General features: G+C 40.8%; 2 long non-coding RNA genes across 2 annotated transcripts; one reads left to right on the top strand and one right to left on the bottom strand.

Annotated features, from left to right (window-relative positions):
• Nucleotides 1–3,728: 3,728 nt before the first annotated feature.
• On the top strand, nt 3,729–22,649 carry LOC139836108 (uncharacterized). Its single transcript, XR_011752245.1, has 3 exons — nt 3,729–3,866; nt 21,556–21,678; nt 22,024–22,649. It is a non-coding gene; the product is annotated as an uncharacterized lncRNA (long non-coding RNA).
• On the bottom strand, nt 18,872–19,584 carry LOC127329006 (uncharacterized). Its single transcript, XR_011752246.1, has 3 exons — nt 19,464–19,584; nt 19,314–19,394; nt 18,872–19,232 (listed from the first exon to the last, which is right to left on the bottom strand). It is a non-coding gene; the product is annotated as an uncharacterized lncRNA (long non-coding RNA).
• Nucleotides 22,650–23,356: the final 707 nt, after the last annotated feature.

Below are 23,356 nucleotides of genomic sequence, written 5' to 3'. Positions count from 1 at the left end.
GGAGAGACACCACTAGTGAACTGTGGACCCCGGTCCATTCTTTTACATCTGAATACAATCTACTGCAAACATTGTTCTTTATTGTTCTTCGCATACAAACATCATTTTCCACACCATACATTTAATCCTTTGTTACAGCAAGCCGGTGAGATTGACAACCTCACTGTTAAGTTGGGTCAAAGTATTTGGATTGTGTTGTGCAGGTTCCACGTTGGCGCCGGAATCCCTGGTGTTGCGCCGCACTACACTCCGTCACCAACAACCTTCACGTGCTCCTTGACTCCTACTGGTTCGATAAACTTTGGTTTCTTACTGAGGGAAACTTGCTGCAGTACGCATCACACCTTCCACTTGGGGTTCCCAACGGGCGTGTGCTTTACGCGTCAACACCCCTCTTCATACACAAAGCAACAGGTCATCTTTCTATGCGCTATATTTTTATTGCTTCATACGCTATGTGTTGTTTTTGGAGCATCTTTATTTTATTTTTATTTTTGTTTTGTTTTGTTTTCTGTAACATATGATTGGATCCCGGCATATTTGTTTTGGAGAGAGACACACTTCATTTTAATTGCATAGAACGCTCTAGTTTTCGCTGTTATTGTTCTGCTAGTGTTCTATTTTTCTGGTACCGCGTTTAGCTCCTGGTTTTCGATTCTAATTTTGTTAAGAGCTCGTTAGTATTTTTTATTTATGTATGATTAGCTCTCTGGTCCATATTGTTTTTCATCTCTGAGAGTTATTTCAAATAACTTGATTGGTGTTGGAGACGAGTAAAATGTCTCATGTATATAGTGATGCAAAAGGAAGCTTGTCAAGACTATGGCATAGACTTTGGCATGTCATATTGGATGTTATGCTTGTCATATGCTTAGTATTTATTTTTGTAGCATGACTTGTCTCAAATAGCTGAGAGTGCATAATGTGCCTTCGAAAGAATCATGTATTATTTTTATCATAAAAAGCATAATAATGTGGTATTCTCCTTTGATGCTTTATTGGGTTGACTTGGCACATGCTTATACCATGTTATGACTATAACCAGTCAACTAAACCCTCTATGATTATTGAGTTCTTGATTTGTAATATCATTTTATGCTTTGATTGATAATGTTTTGCCTCTACTAGTAAGCGTGCACGTGCAACGCACGTTCCATACTTATAAAGGCATTTAAATGCATCTCGAAATACATGATCCATACACCTAGTTACATAAAATGCATAATTAAATAAATGTATTATAATAGTTACATAAATACATGAAAAACATGAACCAAGCAACAATGTCTATTATGCTTCTTTCATAAAAGTCCATCTAAGTATGTCATCTATAATGCTTCGTTCCATGGCTAGGATATTGTTTAGAGCCTCATTCCCCTCGTAGTTCAAAATATGAACCGAAAATTGCCTCCTCATTTCAATATCATCCTACATACGGGTTATACAAATTTATTATAAAAAATCAAAAGTATCACTTATACAAATTAGCATGTTGTAAATACTTACCATGGGTATTGGAAAATGGAGCACTCCATCATACCAAGAGTGCATAAAATTGAAAACCAAATAACCTAACAGAGCACTTCATGTTTAAAATGTTAAATTGTGCATTGAATTATTAAAGATTGTAATGCATTGACAAGATCCATACCCGTTTGAGTTTGTCGGAACAACGGGAACTTTGCATCCCCATTTGAATATGTCCCCGTTGAATGCAGGGTTTGCATGTAATGGTTTAGATTTTTTACCATAGTTTTAAATATATTTTTGCCCATACCAGCTATTGGAAGAGGGTCTAAAATAGTGACAACTTTTTTGGTTTGATCCAAGACGAATAATTGAAATAGCCCAAAAGTATCGCAAGGCAATAAAATATGCAAGGATGCATATAATTTTAAATGTATTAATAATTAGGACCAAACAAACCACTGTTAGTAACATTTAATTAAAAATTTACCATATTGCATTCTGAGATATGGCACTCATTGCTATCAGGCCAACAGTCAAACAAATGTGACAACTTAGTAATATCCAACTTTTCGTTGCGCCTTGGATCTCGTGCATATTGGGACATCCACTAAAAAATAATAAGACATTAGTAGAATGAAAAAATGTAATATGTGATAATAGTAACTTACACAAAAGTTCAGATCCATGTAATGAACATGAATATCTCTAACAAGCTGGATGTCATGGCATGCTAGTATCTACACAGCCATGTTAAAGCAATTTGCGTCCATATATTCATCCACCTTCAGTATGTTCCTTATCTGTCTTAGAGTTAATCTAATTGGATAAGGATTAGAGCTTATCCCCCATTCGGTACTGCGAAAGAGAAATTTTGTGAAGTACAATTACAAACATGTAACACAAAATAAACTTAGAGAAAAAGGATGCTTACTCCAATGGCTGGACATCATCAACCATGCTAATGCGTAAGCAAAGTTCATCTATTAAGTCAGAGTTTGTTGGTTTGAAAGACGGTGAAAGGCCCAATGATAGTGATAGAGGCTCCACTTCTGATGATTTCATTAAGTTGGCCTTTGTTGGATCGAGGGGCGGTAAAAGCACCAATGACGGTGACACGAGCTTAACTTTTGATGATGAGTTTGATAATTTTGTTTTCTTAGGTGGATCATCCAGAATCATACAATCGGTGGGATCCGTGTTATCGTCCTCATCAAGGGACAAATCTCGATTTCTTATGTCATCATTGTTCAATTTCGAATCGACCAATATTACCGCCAATGTTGTACTAAAATTTATCATGTGTTCCTAGCATAGTAATCAGAATTAGCTTCTAAAACAATAATAATAAAAAAATATTTAACGCATGATACCAAGTGAAATATACCTGGTAAAAAATGTCAGACAAAATATTTCCTGTCCAGTATTCCATGAAATTTAACATCCACAATCCACACGATGACCTGCAAGATTAGATAAACATATATTTTTAGCATACTCAATATAAACATTACCATGGGCTTAATACAATAATTAGTTGGTAGGCTTATCAGAAAAAAGTTAATACTAAATGTTTCAAGGACCAGAAAAAATCAACAAATCATGGATATAATAAAATGTCCATGAAATAAATAAAATAAAAAACACCCAATTCCCCATCCCTTTCCCTCAAAAAAATCCCCCATCCCTAACCTCTCCCCCTCACTCACATCCCCCGCACGCCTCTTTGGCTCCTTCCTCCCCTGTCTCCATTTCTCCACCTCCCCGGCTCGACCCCCGCGTGCATCCTTCCTCCCTGGCAAAGCCCCCCACCGCTCGCCCCGCCCGCCCAATTCGCATGCCGCCGGAGCCCGGGCCGACGGAGACGGCCGACCCCCTACCATCGGCCGCCGCGCCGCCGATGAGATTGGCCGCCGCCGCGGTGCCATGCAACCACCGACGACCGCTGTGACCACTGGTAGGCCCCCCGACCCCTCCTCCCGGAATCCATTTCAGTTTCTGCTCCTTAGCCTGACGTTTTATTTTTTGGTTTCGTTCTTCGTGCGCGCACGTCGCTAGACTGCGTGAGCTCGTGCAGGTCACAAATCCTGGAAGAGGGGCGGCGGAGGTGGGAGGCCCTACGAACGCAGTGCTCCTCTGCAAGGATGCATATAATGAGAGCATCCCCCTCCCCCTCTGCCGGCGTTGGGACCGGCCCCCCATGGTTCCCCTCCGCCGGCGCTAGCACCAGCTCCCCCATCGTTCCCCTCCGACACCGTCATCCTCCTCCCAACTCCCTAGGAACAAGTGACGCCGGTGAGGACGCTCCGCTCGTGCGGATTGGCTATGTCACAAGCCTCCTCGAGCGGCCCAAGTGCGGCATGCTGTGTCGAAGCCCCTCTCCACCTCGCTCAGGACTGGTAATTTTTTGTACCCTATGTTCATCTTGATTTCTGATGTTGATGTCAGTTAACAGCTGCCTCTGCTGCAATTCTTTGTTCAGTTTCAGCAGTTGGACCATAGCTCATACAGATGACACATTTGAGAACTGGCAGTGGCACATGAGGTACATGTCATCTAGTCTCGAAGCATATGTAAAGCGCTACATTTTGTTTCTGTCAACAAGTAGATTATCCTCTAAACTACAACAGACACCTATTATATGACATATTGGTACATCCATAAAAGTCTATGGACCTGAATTTGAATTTTCAAGTTTAGGGGCTGAAGCGACATATCTAGGAATTAAAAAACCTACGGTCTACTTCTGTCCTAATAGGTAGTACTACACATTATTATGAAAGGTTTTCATAAAAAAATGGTATGTGAAAACACTCTTCTATTTCCCATCTGATGCAAAAAGTGAGCTAGGAGGTGTACCCATCTGTCTGTAGGCTGCTCTTAATACACTCTTCTATATATTTTCCATTTTTTGATGTTTAGGTCCTTCCATTTGTCAGATCTTAGTTCCATGCACGTCGATGCATATGTGAAAACATTTTCCAGTCCTTGTAGTTGTTGCAAGGATAAATGACAAAGTATTAGCATCAGAAGTGAAGAATAACAGAAAATAGTGTTATGAAAAGATGGGGTAGTGGGACTAATTGCTAACCATAGCAGCGAGATCTTTGCGGTGCATTCCACTGCCTAGCGAGTCGAGCACCTGGATACATCTTAATCTGGCATTTACAACTGCTACGTACCAATGAATGTCATCAATGTTATTGGAATGAATATCTGAATAAAATTGTTCTGTTAGTTTAGGTCCCATATAGAGAAATATTCATCCTCCATTGAATTCATAGTAATATGTAGGAAACTGCTACTAACCATATCATGCTTCAAATAAGTTTTGACTCTTTTTAATACCCATGGTGGTGGGTCATCCCCTAGACAGCTACCAGTCTTTATCAACTTAGAGATTAGAGATGCATGCATTCTCTAAGAACACACTTCCACCTGACCTTACATGTAGATGCTCTGTTCCACTTATGCAATGTATGTACGCGTTTACGATCTACAATATGAAGTGCATACATTGGTTATAGGAGATAATAGATACTCATATAAAAATTGCATCTTCTTGTCATAAAGCTATATATATATGTACTTCATCGCCAACGAATTCTCCGGGAGTTAAAAGAGATAGTAATTGTGGCTTTTTTAGATATGCGTCTTCGATGCTGACTAAATTTCTTTTATCACTTTTTTCGTTTCTGATCATTTCAATGACGGACCAATCATCGCCGGTGCAGGCATAATCTGTCATTATGGAAGTAATAGCATTTATTAGTTAATAATGATGAAGGAAATAAATGTAGCAAAAGCAAAGCATAAAAGGATTTGTTACATGCCTTCTGGAGCCACCACGTAGTCTTGTGCCCTCTTAGGCTTGTTATGCTGTCGCATAGGTATTTGTATCTGCGCGGGCATTGACAACTTGTCCCCTTCAGTTTCTGGTCCTTCCATGCCTGACGTTTGTGCTAATTCTGCGTTCTGAGCTGCCAACATGTGTTCACTTGTTTGGTTGTAGGTGAAATCCTGAGAACAAGAATACAAAGAATTATCCCTATGCAGGATAAAATATATAATTAAAATTATAACAATTTGTGGGAGATAGTTGGAAAAGAAAACACGCCTTTTTCTCTACCTCATCTATGTCAGATATTCCACTTGATTCTTCATCGCTTATTATCTCAAACCAACAATAATAATATATGCACTACTTATAAAAAGATCAAATATTGTACAGAAGAGTAAAAAAACGCCTTGGTGTGATATTATTATAGTAAAAATTACATATTGCTCTGTCCTATCAGAATTATGACATGTGAAAAGAAAACCTGCCTTTTTCGACTCAGGATGTGTATGCTCGGCTTTGGTTATCACCTCTTCAATCTGCATATTTTCGGTTTCATCCATAATGGCTTGTTCTGGTATTTCCTTTGTCGCCTCAGGGTTAATAACCTCATATTTTGTTATCACGTGTTCAATCTGCATATTTTCTGGATGCTCATCCATAGATCCATTGTCGATGTTTTCCTGAAAACCCAAACCTATATCACTTGTGGAGATGAAACCGTGAATAGGGTGCAATCACAAAGATATCTAATTACCTTGTTGATAGCATGGACAGTGAATCTAGGAGGAGATTGATCTGCAGAGGCCACCGGGGATGGTGGCGCGGACATAGAGGACGATGGTGGTTCACCAAAAGTCACGATGGGCAGATGCGTGCATACAACGGAGAGGCTTGCGGAGGAGGAAGCCGGGGACGTGGAGGAGATGTGGGATGCGGCAGGGAGATCGTGAGGGAGGATGGAGGAGAGGTGAAAGGGAAACCCTATGGTGAAATTAACCCTTATCAACAAATCACGGGAATGGTTTTTATACCGTGATGAGGCAGAAAATCCGAAATATCAGCCGTATTAGAATTGGTGTCAAAACTACCCATGCTAAGTTGCCGCATGAGATTTCTGCTATTAAGACACCGCATGCCAATCTCTGAAATTTTGGAATAGATGATTTGGACGGCTAGCTAGCTTGTCGTGTTTGTCTTTTTTCTTCCTCTCTCACGTAGCTAGCTTGCCTTGTTTGTATTTATTTAAAGGAGAGAGAGAGATTTGTGGGATCTGTTGGGAGAGGGTCTAGACTTTCCTAAACATCCACTACTACTACTTAATAATATTCTACTATTTTGATTTCTTTCCACAGAAAGGCCAATTCTGGACGGGGATTGCAGTCAACAATCCATGTTGCTTTGCTGGAATTCCATGTATGGCTTGGTGGATTAATTCAATGTAAGTTCAGTTTTTTTAGTTTTACATGAACATGTAATATTCTTGCCCTGCATCTTTCAGTATGAGTTAGATCTTGTGGTATCAAGTTAGTAGTGTTATACCTTAAGCACCAAAGCTTTTGTGGCCCAGAATTGTCAGAATACATGAGAGTTCATACTTTCATAAGACGGCGACAAAGACGAAGCACATGTTCTGAAATAAATCAAAATAGCAGAATGCATGTGGATAACATGAATGTCCAATGATAATTTCAGAACATGCTGCTGCATACAACCACCACACTCAGCAAAGATCGAAAAAATTATGCTTTGATTGAACAAAAAAATTACAAGGATGCCCAGATCCTATAAATCAGCTTGCAAAGCGTTAATCTCGAATCTTCTCTCAAACAACCACATCGGAGAGGAAAGAACTCTACAGTTGTTCTAAGCTTGCAATGTTTGCATAAATGTAGGCATGTGTCTTCTACCCGTGTTCTGGTGCCATCATGTTTGGCAAGAGCATGACCTGCTTACACATGAACAAGTTGGAGGGGATTAGTTGACTATAAGCACAATATACACAGAGAAACACAAAGTAATACAAAACAGGAAACACCAAAAGGTCTATGTTTATTGACCAGCAAAGGATCAATTTATGTGTGCCGCTTGAGGTTTATTAATAATTGTATCGTTATCATCTGTTAACACAATATTTTTAGTTTTACTGCATTAGAATAAGTATTGACTTAGCGTCCAATACCACGACAGGTTTAAAAAAGCTCACCAAGACACCATGTTCAAAGATTATCATCATTAAGACCTGCAATCAGATTTTCTTTTGTTAGCATCAAAAGTAGCTACATAGGTAAAACAACATAAATTCAAAAGCACCAGAGAAGAACGCACATTGGCTCACCCCTCCAAAACATCTGTATAGACAATGTTTTTGGTGCTTTTCCCAGATTTATCAATGTCCTTGTTCGGCTTGGCCAAAATTCGTGTAGTTTTTCTGGACACTCCCCTTGACAATGCAACATATAGCTGGCCATGTGAGAATACAGGCTCGGGAAGGTAAATGCCAACGTTTGGTATGGTCTGACCCTGTGCTTTGTTAATGGTCATTGCAAAACTCAGTCGGATGGGAAACTGTTTTCTCTTAAGTTTGAAGGGTAGTGAGATGTCCTCTGAGGGCGACATAGGGATCCTAGGTATGAAAACCCTCTTTCCAGCATGCTGACCACCAACAATCTCCGCATCGATTGCATTATCCTGAAAGGCTTTGATCATGAGTCGTGTTCCATTGCATAGCCCATTATGAGGGTCTAGGTTCCGTAGCAGAATGATCGGGCAATTGACCTTTACCTTCAAGGTATGGGGGGCAAGCCATTTGGTGTTATCGAGTTTAGAAAGTCAATTGTGTAATTATTCTGCAAGTCATCTTCGATTGAGTCGAAGCTATGGTACACCTTTTCCTCGCCTGGAAACCTGGAGATCATTTTGTCATTGAGGTCATCCACATGCTCGTTCTTGGTTGAAAGAATTGCATGTGCGCTCATGTACTCTCTTGACGTAGCATTGACATGTAGTGATGGGAAGACATCTTCGATGAGTTTATTAATTGCTTTCCCATCCTCGGTATAGCTGATCACAATGTCGTCTGGGAGACGCACATAGTCGTCGCCAATAGTCTCTTCTGTTCCATTGCCGATCCTTAGGAGGTATTCAGAGAACCAAGGGTCAGCTTGTGCACGCATATTGCGCGTGAGGCGAATCTTAGGAATATTCTCCCATATATAGGATCTTAGTAGTGTAGCATCAGTGATCTGAGCTCTTGTCCCTCGTGTCACAACAGGAAGGACCTGTCTGAAATCCCCACCAAAGACGACAACCTTTCCCCCGAATGGCAAAGGACATCCCATTATATCCTGAAGTGATCTATCAAGCGTCTGAACTGCTTGACGCTTTGTCATAGCGACTTCGTCCCAAATTATCAAGGACGCTTGTTTAAGCAGCTCCGCTGTACCACTTTGCTTTGTGAAACCACACATGCTGTAGTTAGTGAACTTGATTGGAATTTAAAACCTGGAGTGTGCAGTCCGACCGCCAGGCATTATTGACGGTGCAATACCTGATGTAGCGGTTGCGATTGCTATTAGGCCCATGTGATGCACCTTCGCAAGCAACGCCTTGTATAAATACGTCTTCCCTGTGCCTCCTGGACCGTCAACAAAAATTGTCTGACTTTTTTGGTTCATCACATGATCCATTATGTCATTGAAACCAGCTAGCTGCTCATTGTTCAAACATTCAATTAGATCTAGATGTTCTTGGTCCGTTGTGACTTGTCTTTCCTCGTATACCTCTCTATAATCAGCCTCATAAGAGCCATATGTCTCAACCAGATCTGGAAATCCGTAGCTTCTAATATCCTTACCCATAGATTGCACCAGATCCCTGATATCTCAGAGGACTGATGCTGGCGCGCAGTCAACGTGCCCGTTGGGAACCCCAAGAGGAAGGTGTGATGCGTACAACAGCAAGTTTTCCCTCAGTAAGAAACCAAGGTTTATCGAACCAGTAGGAGCCAAGAAGCACGTTGAAGGTTGATGGCGGCGGAGTGTAGTGCGGCGCAACACCAGGGATTCCGGCGCCAACGTGGAACCTGCACAACACAACCAAAGTACTTTGCCCCAAAGTGACAGTGAGGTTGTCAATCTCACCGGCTTGCTGTAACAAAGGATTAGATGTATAGTGTGGATGATGATTGTTTGCAGAAAACAGTAGAACGAGTATTGCAGTTGATTGTATTCGATGTAAAGAATGGACCGAGGTCCACAATTCACTAGAGGTGTCTCTCCCATAAGAATAAGCATGTTGGGTGAATAAATTACAGTTGGGCAATTGACAAATAAAGAGGGCATGACCATGCACATACATGTTATGATGAGTATTGTGAGATTTAATTGGGCATTACGACAAAGTACATAGACCGCTATCCAGCATGCATCTATGCCTAAAAAGTCCACCTTCAGGTTATCATCCGAACCCCCTCCAGTATTAAGTTGCAAACAACAGACGATTGCATTAAGTATGGTGCGTAATGTAATCAGAAAATATATCCTTAGACATAGCATTGATGTTTTATCCCTAGTGGCAACAGCACATCCACAACCTTAGAACTTTCTCGTCCGTCCTGCATTTAATGGAGGCATGAACCCACTATCGAGCATAAATACTCCCTCTTGGAGTTACAAGCAAAAACTTGGCCAGAGCCTCTACTAGCAACGGAGAGCATGCAAGATCATAAACAACACATAGATGATAGATTGATAATCAACATAACATAGCATTCACTATTCATCGGATCCCAACAAACGCAACATGTAGCATTACAAATAGATGATCTTGATCATGTTAGGCAGCTCACAAGATCCAACAATGATAGCACAATTAGGAGAAGATGACCATCTAGCTACTACTATGGACCCATAGTCCAGGGGTGAACTACTCACACATCACTCCGGAGGCGACCATGGCGGTGTAGAGTCCTCCGGGAGATGATTCCCCTCTCCGGCAGGGTGCCGGAGGCGATCTCCTGAATCCCCCGAGATGGGATTGGCGGCGGCGGCGTCTCTGGAAGGTTTTCCGTATCGTGGCTCTCGGTACTACAGTTATTATCGACGAAGGCTTAAGTAGGCGGAAGGGTAGGTTTAGGGGCGATGCGAGGGGCCCACACAACAGGGCCGCGCGGCCAGGAGGTGGGCCGCGCCGCCCTGGCGTGTCGCCGCCTCGTCGCCCCACTTCGTATCTCCCCCGGTGTTCTGGAAGCTTCGTGGAAAAATAAGATCCTGGGCGTTGATTTCGTCCAATTCCGAGAATATTTCCTTACTAGGATTTCTGAAACCAAAAACAGCAGAAAACAACAACTGGCTCTTCGGCATCTCGTTAATAGGTTAGTGCCGGAAAATGCATAAATATGACATAAAGTATGTATAAAACATGTGAGTATCATTAATAAAGTAGCATGAAACATAAGAAATTATCGATACGTTGGAGACGTATCAGCATCCCCAAGCTTAGTTCCTACTCGTCCCGAGTAGGTAAACGATAACAAAGATAATTTCTGAAGTGACATGCCATCATAATCTTGATCATACTATTGTAAGCACATGTAATGAATGCAGCGATTCGAAGCAATGTAAATGCAATGAGTAAACAATTGAATCATATAGCAAAGACTTTTCATGAATAGTACTTTCAAGACAAGCATCAATAAGTCTTGCATAAGAGTTAACTCATAAAGCAATAAATTCATAGTAGAGGTATTGAAGCAACACAAAGGAAGATTAAGTTTCAGCGGTTGCTTTCAACTTATAACATGTATATCTCATGGATATTGTCAACATAAAGTAATATAATAAGTGCAATATGCAAGTATGTAGGAATCAATGCACATTTAACACAAGTGTTTGCTTCTTGAGATGGGAGGAAATGGGTAAACTGACTCAACATAAAAGTAAAAGAATGGCCCTTCGCAGAGGGAAGCATTGATTGCTATATTTGTGCTAGAGCTTTTATTTTGAAAACAAGAAACATTTTTTGTCAACGGTAGTAATAAAGCATATGTGTTATGTAAATTATATCATACAAGTTGGAAGCCTCGTGCATAGATTACCAATAGTGCCCGCACCTTGTCCTAATTAGCTCGGATTACCTGGATTATCACTGAATATACATATGTTTTAACCAAGTATCACAAAGGGGTACCTCTATGCCGCCTGTACAAAGCTTTAAGGAGAAAGCTCGCATTGGATTTCTCGCTTTTGATTATTCTCAACTTAGACATCCATACCGGGACAACATAGACAACAGATAATGGACTCCTCTTTAATGCTTAAGCATTCAACAACAATTAATATTCTCATAAGAGATTGAGGATTGTTGTCCAAAACTGAAACTTCCACCATGGATCATGGCTTTAGTTAGCGGCCCAATGTTCTTCTCTAACAATATGCATGCTCAAACCATTCAACTCATGGTAAATCGCCCTTACTTCAGACAAGACGAACATGCATAGCAACTCACATGATATTCAACAAAGGGTAGTTGATGGCGTCCCCAGGAACATGGTTATCGCTCAACAAGCAACTTATAAGAGATAAAATGCATAAGTACATATTCAATACCACAATAGTTTTTATGCTATTTATCCCATGAGCTATATATTGCAAAGATAAAGAATGGAAATTTTAAAGATAGCACTCAAGCAATTTACTTTGGAATGGCGGAGAAATACCATGTAGTAGGTAGGTATGGTGGACACAAGTGGCATAGTGTTTGGCTCAAGGATTTTGGATGCATGAGAAGTATTCCCTCTCGATACAAGGCTTAGGCTAGCAAGGCTATTTGAAACAAACACAAGTATGAAGCGGTACAGAAAAACTCACATAAAAGACATATTGTAAGTATTATAAGACTCTACACCGTCTTCCTTGTTGTTCGACCCTTACTAGAAAATATCTAGACTCTAGAGAGACCAATCATGCAAACCAAATTTTAGCAACCTCTATGTATTTCTTCATTAGTAGGTGCAAAGTATATGATGCAAGAGATTAAACATGAGCACAACAATTGCCAAGTTTCAAATTATTCAAGACATTCTACCAATTACCACATGTAGCATTTCCCGTTTCCAACCATATAACAATTTACGAAGCAGTTTCAACCTTCGCCATGAACATTATGAGTAAAGCCTAAGGACATATTTGTCCATATGCAACAGCGGAGCGTGTCTCTCTCCCACACAATGAATGCTAGGATCCAACTTTATTCAAACAAAACAAAAACAAAAAACAAACAGATGCTCCAAGCAAAGTACATAAGATGTGATGGAATAAAAATATAGTTTCACTAGAGGAACCTGATAATGTTGTTGATGAAGAAGGGGATGCCTTGGGCATCCCCAAGCTTAGATGCTTGAGTCTTCTTGAAATATGCAGGGATGAACCACCGGGGCATCCCCAAGCTTAGAGCTTTCACTCTCCTTGATCATATTGTATCATCCTCCTCTCTTGATCCTTGAAAACTTCCTCCACACCAAACTCAAAACAACTCATTAGAGGGTTAGTACATAATCAAAATTCACATGTTCAGAGGTGACATAATCATTGTTAACACTTCTGGACATTGCACAAAGCTACTGAAAGTTAATGGAATAGAAAAATCCATCAAGCATATCAAAACAGGCAATGTGAAATAAAAGGCAGAATCTGTCAAAACAGAACAGTCCGTAAAGACGAATTTCTAAGAGGCACCAGACTTGCTCAAATGAAAATGCACAAATTGAATGAAAGTTGCGTACATATCTTAGGATCACTCACGTAAATTTGCAGAATTTTCTGAGTTACCTACAGAGAATTCAACCCAGATTCGTGACAGCAAGAAATCTGTTTCTGCGCAGTAATCCAAATCTAGTATGAACCTTACTATCAAAGACTTTACTTGGCACAACAATGCAACAAAATTAAGATAAGGAGAGGTTGCTACAGTAGTAACAACTTCAAAGACTCAAATATTAAACAAAAGTGCTGTAGTAAAATCATGGGTTGTCTCCCATAAACGCTTTTTCTTTAACGCCTTTCAGCTAGGCGCAGAAAGTGTGTATCAAGTATTATCAAGAGATGAAGCGTTGGCATTCTTACCAGAGGCTCTACGCTTAGCCTTCTTACTCTTTGGTTTAGGGAATATATGATGGCATCTAGGTATGGAGGAACTTAGAGTGCCTTTTTCCACATCTATGGTTACTCCGAAGAGCTTTAGCAGGGATCTTCCAAGTGTGATTTGTCCTGTACCTACACATTCAATAACGAGATAATCAGTGGATACCGTTTTTCCAAGAAGGTCTGTGAATACTCCTTCAGCTATTCCCTTGGGAATTATAACAGAGTTATCAGTGAGAGTTATTCCTTCTCCTCCTTCGGCAAGTCCCCAGAGTGTTAAAGATTTATAAATACTTTCAGGCATAAGGCAAAATTCAGTCATAATATCACAACGAGCATAATTTTTTTTACCATCAATAGTAACTTTAATAGTGGGGTCCCACATTGATGGTTCAGAGTTTATAGGAACATAATCAAAATGCTCACGAATCCGACCATACCCTTCTTTCAAGCAAGATACACTTGTCTCAAGAGTGTTCAATCTATTATAAATACTAACAAGGGATGGATCAAAATTATAGTGGAGCTAGATGATGTAACAAATTTTTTATGGCATTAAAAGCTTGATCCCCATCACAGTGGAGGAAATCTCCTCCCACTACAGCATATAAGGCATATCTATAGCGAAGAATAAGCCCAAAATAAAAATTACTAAGAAGCAAACTTAGTGTCATTTTAGGTTCAGTTTTATTATAAGAATCAAAAATTCTAGACCAAGCTTCTTTAAAACCCTCTTCACCCCTTTGTTTAAAAGTGAAGATCGATTGCTCGGGTGATAGAGTAACAACTAGAGGACTAGTCATGGTAACAAAAATAAGGTAAATGCAAGTAACTAATTTTTTTGTGTTTTTAATATGGATAACAAGACAGTAAATAAAGTAAAAATAGAAAATAATTTTTTTGTGTTTTGATATAGTGCAACAAACAAAGTAGTAAATAAAATAAAGCAAGACAAAAATAAAGTAAAGTGATTGGAGGTGGAGACTCCCCTTGCAGCGTGTCTTGATCTCCCCGGCAACGGCGCCAGAAAAAGTCTTGATCTTTGGCGCGTTAGCCAACGTGCATGCCCGTTGGGAACCCCAAGAGGAAGGTGTGATGCGTACAGCGGCAAGTTTTCCCTCAGTAAGAAACCAAGGTTTATCAAACCAGTAGGAGCCAAGAAGCACGTTGAAGGTTGATGGCGGCGGAGTGTAGTGCGGCGCAACACCAGGGATTCCGGCGCCAACGTGGAACCTGCACAACACAACCAAAGTACTTTGCCCCAACATGATAGTGAGGTTGTCAATCTCACCAGCTTACAGTAACAAAGGATTAGATGTATAGTGTGGATGATGATTGTTTGCAGAAAACAGTAGAACGAGTATTGCAGTTGATTGTATTCGATGTAAAGAATGGACCGGGGTCCACAGTTCACTAGAGGTGTCTCTCCCATAAGAATAAGCATGTTGGGTGACCAAATTACAGTTGGGCAATTGACAAATAAAAAGGGCATGACCATGCACATACATGTTATGATGAGTATTGTGAGATTTAATTGGGCATTACGACAAAGAACATAGACCGCTATCTAGCATGCATCTATGCCTAAAAAGTCCACCTTCAGGTTATCATCCGAACCCCCTCCAGTATTAAGTTGCAAACAACAGACAATTGCATTAAGTATGGTGCATAATGTAATCAACAAATATATCCTTAGACATAGCATTGATGTTTTATCCCTAGTGGCAACAGCACATCCACAACCTTAGAACTTTTTGTCACTGTCCCAGATTTAATGGAGGCATGAACCCACCATCGAGCATAAATACTCCCTCTTGGAGTTACAAGCAAAAACTTGGCCAGAGCCTCTACTAGCAACGGAGAGCATGCAAGATCATAAACAACACATAGATGATAGATTGATAATCAACATAACATAGCATTCACTATTCATCGGATCCCAACAAACGCAACATGTAGCATTACAAATAGATGATCTTGATCATGTTAGGCAGCTCACAAGATCCAACAATGATAGCACAATTAGGAGAAGACGACCATCTAGCTACTGCTATGGACCCATAGTCCAGGGGTGAACTACTCACACATCACTCCGGAGGCGACCATGGCGGTGAAGAGTCCTCCGGGAGATGATTCCCCTCTCTGGGAGGGTGCCGGAGGCGATCTCCTGAATCCCCCGAGATGGGATTAGCGGCGGCGGCGTCTCTGGAAGGTTTTCCGTATCGTGGCTCTCGGTACTGGAGTTATTATCGACGAAGGCTTAAGTAGGCAGAAGGGTAGGTTTAGGGGCGACGCAAGGGGCCCACACAACAGGGCCGCGCGGCCAGGAGGTGGGCTGTGCCGCCATGGCGTGTCGCCGCCTCGTCGCACCACTTCGTATCTCCCCCGGTGTTCTGGAAGCTTCGTGGAAAAATAAGATCCTGGGCGTTGATTTCGTCCAATTCCGAGAATATTTCCTTACTAGGATTTCTGAAACCAAAAATAGCAGAAAACAACAACTGGCTCTTCGGCATCTCGTTAATAGGTTAGTGCCGGAAAATGCATAAATATGACATAAAGTATGTATAAAACATGTGAGTATCATCAATAAAGTAGCATGGAACATAAGAAATTATCGATACGTTGGAGACGTATCAAGGACCATCTGCTCAAGTGCCGCCTCATTAGGTTGATCGCGGCGATAGTCCTCAGACATCGATGGTAGATGTTTATCCCACAATTTTCTGATTTATGTTGCCTCGCAGAATACAAGTATAGTTGCGAACAACCGCCTAAGAGCATAAGGCATCTGAAATGTGGCTGCCTGCGTCATGCAGTCATCAATGGATTTGTCGTGCTCAATGAGGCCTAATTGCTCACATGCCTCTCTGTAGGAACCACATAGCCGTCCATTCACAGTTTTTAAGTCATCAAAGGAAGTGGCACCTCGGACATGACTTAGTAGCACCCTCAAGTAGTACCTCTCTCCTTCAGCCGGGTGTGCATACACCAATCGTCCGATCTGTGATCTCTTATTTTTTCTCTTCTGCCACTTCTTATCTCCGACAATCCACCTATAGTGTTCTGGAAACTCTCTATACAACCATTTCCGTGCCTCTGCATATTTATGGTTCATATCAAAGTACTCGGTAAGCATGGATTTAGAAGATGATGGTTTAGCAACAACATCTTCTAGATTATCACACGCTTTCCAAGCAACAGAATGCATGTTGGGCAGATGAAGCTGGAGCTGCAGAACAGAAGGACTAACACCAAGCATGTGAAAACAGAAAATCCTATAAATAGCATCTGGAGTAGATACATAGCGTGCGTCCATGTACTGGCGAATTTCATTGATGATTCCCCCGTCATTGATGACCTCCTTCTCGAATGCAAATGATGCTTTATCATGCCCTTTGTAGATCTACTTGAACAAATACTTGACGACCTTGATGCTCGAGCATGCTTCAACATTAATGTGGCAGTTGTATCGCATGAGAAGGAATGGGTTGTATGGGACCACCCATCTATTGTCTAATTCTGCTCCTCTTATCTTAACTACACACCCATCCTTCCTTCTTCTATAGATGGGGTATGAATCCTTTCCCTGCTGTGTCTGGCTGCAAAACTGTCGAGGGTAATGGAAGCGACATTGTCCATCAATCATGCAAGGACAATTTTTCTTCAACACACCACAGGGTCCATGCAACATGTGTTTGACGACCACATCATGTAGAACAGGAAACTTCTCTTTGTCAGGTATCTCTGTAGATATCACCCAAACATAGTCATCTGGGGTCTTTAACTTGCTATCTGATTTCATAATTAGAAGGATATGCTCATGCGGGAGACCTCTTTTTTGAAACTCGGTCACATGTACATAAGTTGCGACTTCTCCAAAGTGCTTGCCCTTCGTCAATAAGTTCATCATGTCACGCTGCTTAGCCTTGTAAACTCTTGCAACCAGGTCTGGACGATCTTGTGGCAGATGCCCAGGTAATAGCTTCTCTGTTATTTCCTCCCATTACGGGTTGCAAGTCATTGTGATAAAATAATCCGGTTTGCCCCAACGTTGGACTGTAGCCATAGTATCAAGGAATCTTCTTTGCATGTCTCTGTCACCGCCTGGAAAAGTTCGCGGGAGAACGATTCTCTTGCCAATCTGATCACCACGTGCCTCGCCAGCATCAATGGTGTCAACTAGACCCTATAGAATAGAAGAAAATCAGAAGATAGAACAGTTCATGCATATTCGTGAAACATTAATAATATCAATTACCTGAGCTCGTATAGTCTTTTGATTGCTTGGCTTTGAGTACGAATCAAGCCTCATAGTTTCTATGTTGATGTACATATCAACAGCCCACTGTTGGAAGAGGCGGCCGCCGAACAAGATGATGTTAAAGAGACCCTTCCGTATCTGTAACTTGAAGCAGTAGTACTCCCTGGCGCTAACAAATCTAGTGGACTGCGCTAGCTAGGTCGATAGCATCCTGATATGGGTTACCATCGACGTCATCTACATGCTCAAGTGGTTAAAAAAACACAGTTAGTTTGGTTTATGTTTGTCAAATAAATAAAATAAATTTATCAATTATGATCATGCCTGCTGTAGCATGCTCTTCATCGCCTTCTTCGTCGCCCGCAGGTAAATCATTACGATGGTCTTCATCTTGGTCAGGTAGATCGTTACAATGGACTTCATCTCGTCGAGTTAAATCACCGCCTTGGTCATCACCCCGACCAGGTAAATGATTGTTTTCCATGTCATGTTGTGTAGACATACCATCTGGAGCTGAAATAATGTGACTCTGTAATTATAATGTGATAAATGCGGAAAAACATATTTATTCATAGAATTCTACGAAAATAATAATAAATAAAAGCTGGGACGTCATACACACCTGCCTGTAAATCAGAATTGCCCGCTAAAACTTGAGGTAGCTCAGCATATGGCATCTTACGATTCCATCCAGTCTCCCCACCCGGAAAAAATAATGGATATGCCAAGGGATCATAGCAGCCATAGTATGCTCTAATATTCAGGGGATCACCTCCTTTTCCATGCACGACAACACTCCTATCGAAGGAGTTCATCGGGTCATTCCCTTCAACCCATATTGCAGCCACTTCCGAAGCTGTCGGTGCATTGTATCGGCGTTGATCCAAAGTTATATTTGTGTTTAGCTCAATCCTATATTCATCTAGATTTGAATATGACCCGACAGTCTTGAAAGTCTGCACATATGGATTGTGCTCGAGTATTTTCATTATTTTCAGAACGAGATCTAGATTAAGATCAGGTGACCTCTGGACTCTATGAGATAATGATTCATCGCTATCATAAATGTAAAGCTGCAAATGATGTGGCCCATTATTTCCAGGTAACAGATCATCCATTTTGTAGTACATAATTCCATGTGCCCGAAATGTATAGTTGTCGGTTCCTGCTGCAGTGCTAACTCGGTGATCTAGTGTAACTCCAAGACTCGTGAATGAGAAGTACGAGTTGAAATATCTGATATTCTGTCTAAAATATTTAGCATCGTCATCTTCCTGACTTGTCCACAATCTTTTTAATTCATCAGGAACATCCGGAATAAACACGTGGACTCTTCCTTTTCTACAGCAAAATGCAGGTCCCTCAAATTGGAACGTAATAGCTCCACACTGGTTGCAGTCTTTAACCTTTTTTAGAACATGGTGTTTCTTTGGTAGATTTTTATATATGATGCTATCAGCAATAGGATTTACTTGTGCTTCGTAGTTACTGCGTGGTTCTTGTCGATACGATTGATAGTCAACACCTACAAATAATAAATTAAATCCGTCAAATTAAAGTATAATATTAGTAACAAAATAATATTATGCTTAATAAATATACGTACGATGTCCGCTGAATATCCTTGCTTCTTTGTCAAGATCACCATCTGGTGGAGTTTGGTTATTTTCTTCTGTCTCCAAGCATTCTAGCAACGCAAAATTATTAGCTTTGAGGAAATAGCAGACACGAAATGTCAGTTGCATATGTGAATTACCAGGCATGCAACGATGGCTATTAGACGGTTCAAATAAACCTGGATCTGCGACCAATGTGTCAGTCTGGATATCTTGATCATCATTGTTGTTACTACATGTTGCGTTGCTTTGATTGGTACAGTCTCCTTCTGAGCATTGGTAGTAGAAATTATTAATGGCAGAAAATAGAAAGTCTAAATTGCGATTATGAACAAGGTATTAATTAAAAATATACCATTGAACAACTGTGTTGGAGTTGAGCCTACATCGCCAGCATCAATTAGTGAACCACATTTCTGAAGACTGCCAGCAGCCACAACTTTCCTTTTTAGGTAGTAACTTCTCTTATATTGACGGAGAGCCTCCACTTGTTCAGGACTCATAGAGCAGTATCGAGCCCTTTGACGTTTATTTTCCGCCTCCCTAACTTTCATGTGCGTAGAATCTGTTGTTTCTGCTGTTTCAGGACAATGTTGGCCTTACAACATGCAAAAAAGCAAATATATGTAACTTTAAGGCTGGACAAATTATTTGACATAGTAGGACAAAATAACGGAAATCCACCATAAGTGTTTACCAGTATTGCCAATAACATCGATGAAACTTGAAAGCAAATTTCGTCCATACATCGGAGACCGAAACATATGGTTACTGCCCTTTTGAGAATCATCCATAGGATCCTGAAATATATGGTCATTGCCTATTTCTGAAACATTCATTGGAGTCTAGAGCATATGGTTACTGGTTAGTTGTGACACATCCATAGGAACCTGATCCAATTGGTTACTGCACATTTGAGACACGTTAATAGTAGGAGTCTGAAATATTTGGTTAGTGCATTGTTGAGACATATACATAGGAGTCTGAACCAATCGGGAATCGGTTATTTCGGACACTTGATTAGAAGGCTGTGCCAATTGGGTTGACATGTTTATAACCCGAGGGTTGGCTTTGGAAGAATCTAAATGCAACCCTTCAGCAGCAACACAGGCTTCCATATTAGCCTTTCGTTTATGATAGTAGTCACGCCGTTTTTTCAGATATTCTTCTTTCTTTTCGACGCTCATATTTGCATACCACTCTCTGGCACGCTTATTTGATTGCTCTTGAAGGTTTGACTTACAATTATTAATGGCACTTGGAGAAGCTAAAGAGTTCTGACCTTCAGTTAGATTAAAACAGAAGAAGATTTAGTTTATGATTTTAGCCGGAGCCGAGAAATTAAAAATCAGTTATTCTTACTTTGATTGCAGTTTGATGGTGTAGACTGATTGTCGAGAACACGCAAAATTTTTAGACCTGTGCGGATGAATTGAAACATATATATAAGATCTAGTAGTAAGCATATGAATAGGAAACTTTTTAAAAAAATAATATTTTCATTTATACCTTGTGTTGAATCAGAAGGTCTGTTGAGTACATTTGTTATGTCGCTTAAAGAAGCCCGAGCCATTAGTCCTATCATAATAAGCTCATGAACATGATATATAGTAGATGCAGCAAACATATGGATAGTAAAGCTGTTTAAAAATGTTGTTGTCGTCTATACCTTTTGTTGTTTTAGAACCGCAGTTGAGTACGGTTCTTGTATCGCCTAAAGCAGGCCGAACCATCACTCCTGTCAAAATAAGTTCATGATCAATTAACTACGAACCACACAGTAACTACACTGGTTTATCTAGGTACAGGCGTTCATCTTTGTTTGTCTGATCAACGATTGTAAGCTACTCCCTGATTAATTGGTCTGAGCTCATGTTTCCAAAAAGGAAGTATCAGATGTTGTCTTTGCTAACACAGACGCAAAGGTTATCCTACAAGCACGCCTGCAAGGTGTAGAGAAGACTATTGATTGCACAATACTCGGGCCTTATATGGAGTAACTGGTGCTTTTCATAGCCTTTATTTTTGATAATCTCAATAGGGCATCAACACACACGATAAGAATTGTATGCTGAAGCTTGCTGATGTGTACTGGGTTGCCATTATTCAACTCTCCATATTGGGTGAACATATACTGTTTATAAATACATCAAGAGTTGAAGCTATCAAGTTACATTTTCTTTCTGATTGTATTGCTACAGTTTGTGCTTGGCTAATAACAGGCATTGACAGGTGGGTGTGCCTGTTTACCGACAAGGAACAGAGGCCAACCTGCACAAATAACCAAGAATGCAGTGGAAGAGGAAAATAAATAATATTGATGTGAATGTAGTGGATACTGCTGGAAGATTGCAGGTCAGCCTTGTCTTTGTTTCCTTCCAAATGACATCCTAAAATTGGAAATGGGAAACCATTTTACAGTTGTTTTTGCTTATTCTTGCGCTCCAGTACTTCTAATGTGTTGCTCTCACTTCGGTACCGCTTCAGTATACATATAACTTATGTTAGATATATTTGAAAGATTTTACTGGAATGAGCCATTAGTCCTGTCAGAATAAGCTCATGAACAAAGTTACATGATATATAGTAGATGCAGCAATACTTCTGTCAGATATATTGGAAAGATTTTACTGGAAAGATTGTGTATGTGATGTCAATTATTTCATTCTGTTCTCATACCATATGTGTTGTTTATTTCAGAATATACACATTGGACGCCAGAAATCAACAAAAAGAGTGAGATTATGAAATACCTTCAGATAAAGTGGTCAAATGTGATTGTCTATTTGCAGCACGCCGAGGATTGGTATCTCCAAGATCTATTAACCAGATTGGATATGTAATATAGATGAGAAAAATGAGGTTGTATTAGGCCTAAGAATTGTATTGCATTGATTAGTACGAAACCTGAATTTTTGTTTTGCATCTTCTGGGAGCGGTCGTGGCCTGGACCTGGCGATGCAGGGTTGTCGCGGCAGGCAGGCGTTGATGTGTGGAGGCTCGCGTGGTGGACGATCTCCTGCAGGTGGCTGTGTGTGCCGTCGCGGTATGCGGTCGTGGTCTGGACCTGCGTGATGCAGGTTTGGCACGGCTGGGATGCAATGATGTGTGGACTGTTGAGGCTGGTGTGGTCAACGATGTCCAGCAGGATGCCGAGGATTAGAGGCTGGTGTGGATGACGATTTCCGGCAGGGCGGTAGGGTGTGTCGTCGGCCGTCGGGGTATGAGGATCTGGGGCAGACAGAGGCGTGGGAGGATGGCCTGGTGTAGTCTGATTGAGGTAGGAGATTATGCGTAAGTTAAGTTTTTTCCGGAATTTGTGGCTGATTTTTTGTCTTATGGGTGGGAAAGTAAGGGTGTGACGGGGGTGGGGAGATGAAACAAATCTGGAGTGTTAAATTGATCCCAACGGATGGCTGAGATGTAGTTTTCCAACGGCACTTCGTGCCTTTATAAGTAGTAGAGATTACGGGTGGGAAAGTAAGGGTGTGACGGGGTGGGGAGATGAAACAAATCTGGAGTGTTAAATTGATCCCAACGGATGGCTGAGATGTAGTTTTCCAACGGCACTTCGTGCCTTTATAAGTAGTAGAGATGCATGATTATGGCCATTACCGCTCTCTTAGTTGGTCGCTCCCAGTCTTTTGCTAGCCTACGCCTCTACTGAGTATGAGCTCTACTTGTGCATCCAACCACCAATAACCAAGTTTGCTAATTGTATCCACCATATCTACCTACTAGCATTATTGCTATTTCAAGTATGTTCATCATGTTTTTATTTATCTTTCAAATTAAATTTGGCATGAGAAAATTAGTTAGTAAAACTCTCACGAACTTAATGGCACATTTACTTTCTTGCACTTAATAAACTTGACCATTGTGACTATGTTATGAAGTTTATGTGTTTACAAATTGCGAGTTGGGAGTTAGCACAACCATGCTTTCATGGGGAACACTTTCAACATTGCACTTATTCATATTTAGTTGATGTCATGTTCTTTTGTTTATGGATGCCTAGCGGTGCGAAATAAAA

Source organism: Lolium perenne, chromosome 2, assembly GCF_019359855.2.
Source record: "Lolium perenne isolate Kyuss_39 chromosome 2, Kyuss_2.0, whole genome shotgun sequence".
Taxonomy (NCBI): Eukaryota; Viridiplantae; Streptophyta; class Magnoliopsida; order Poales; family Poaceae; genus Lolium; species Lolium perenne.
Note: the sequence above shows the minus strand (reverse complement) of the source record. Positions and strands in the feature narration are given on the sequence as shown.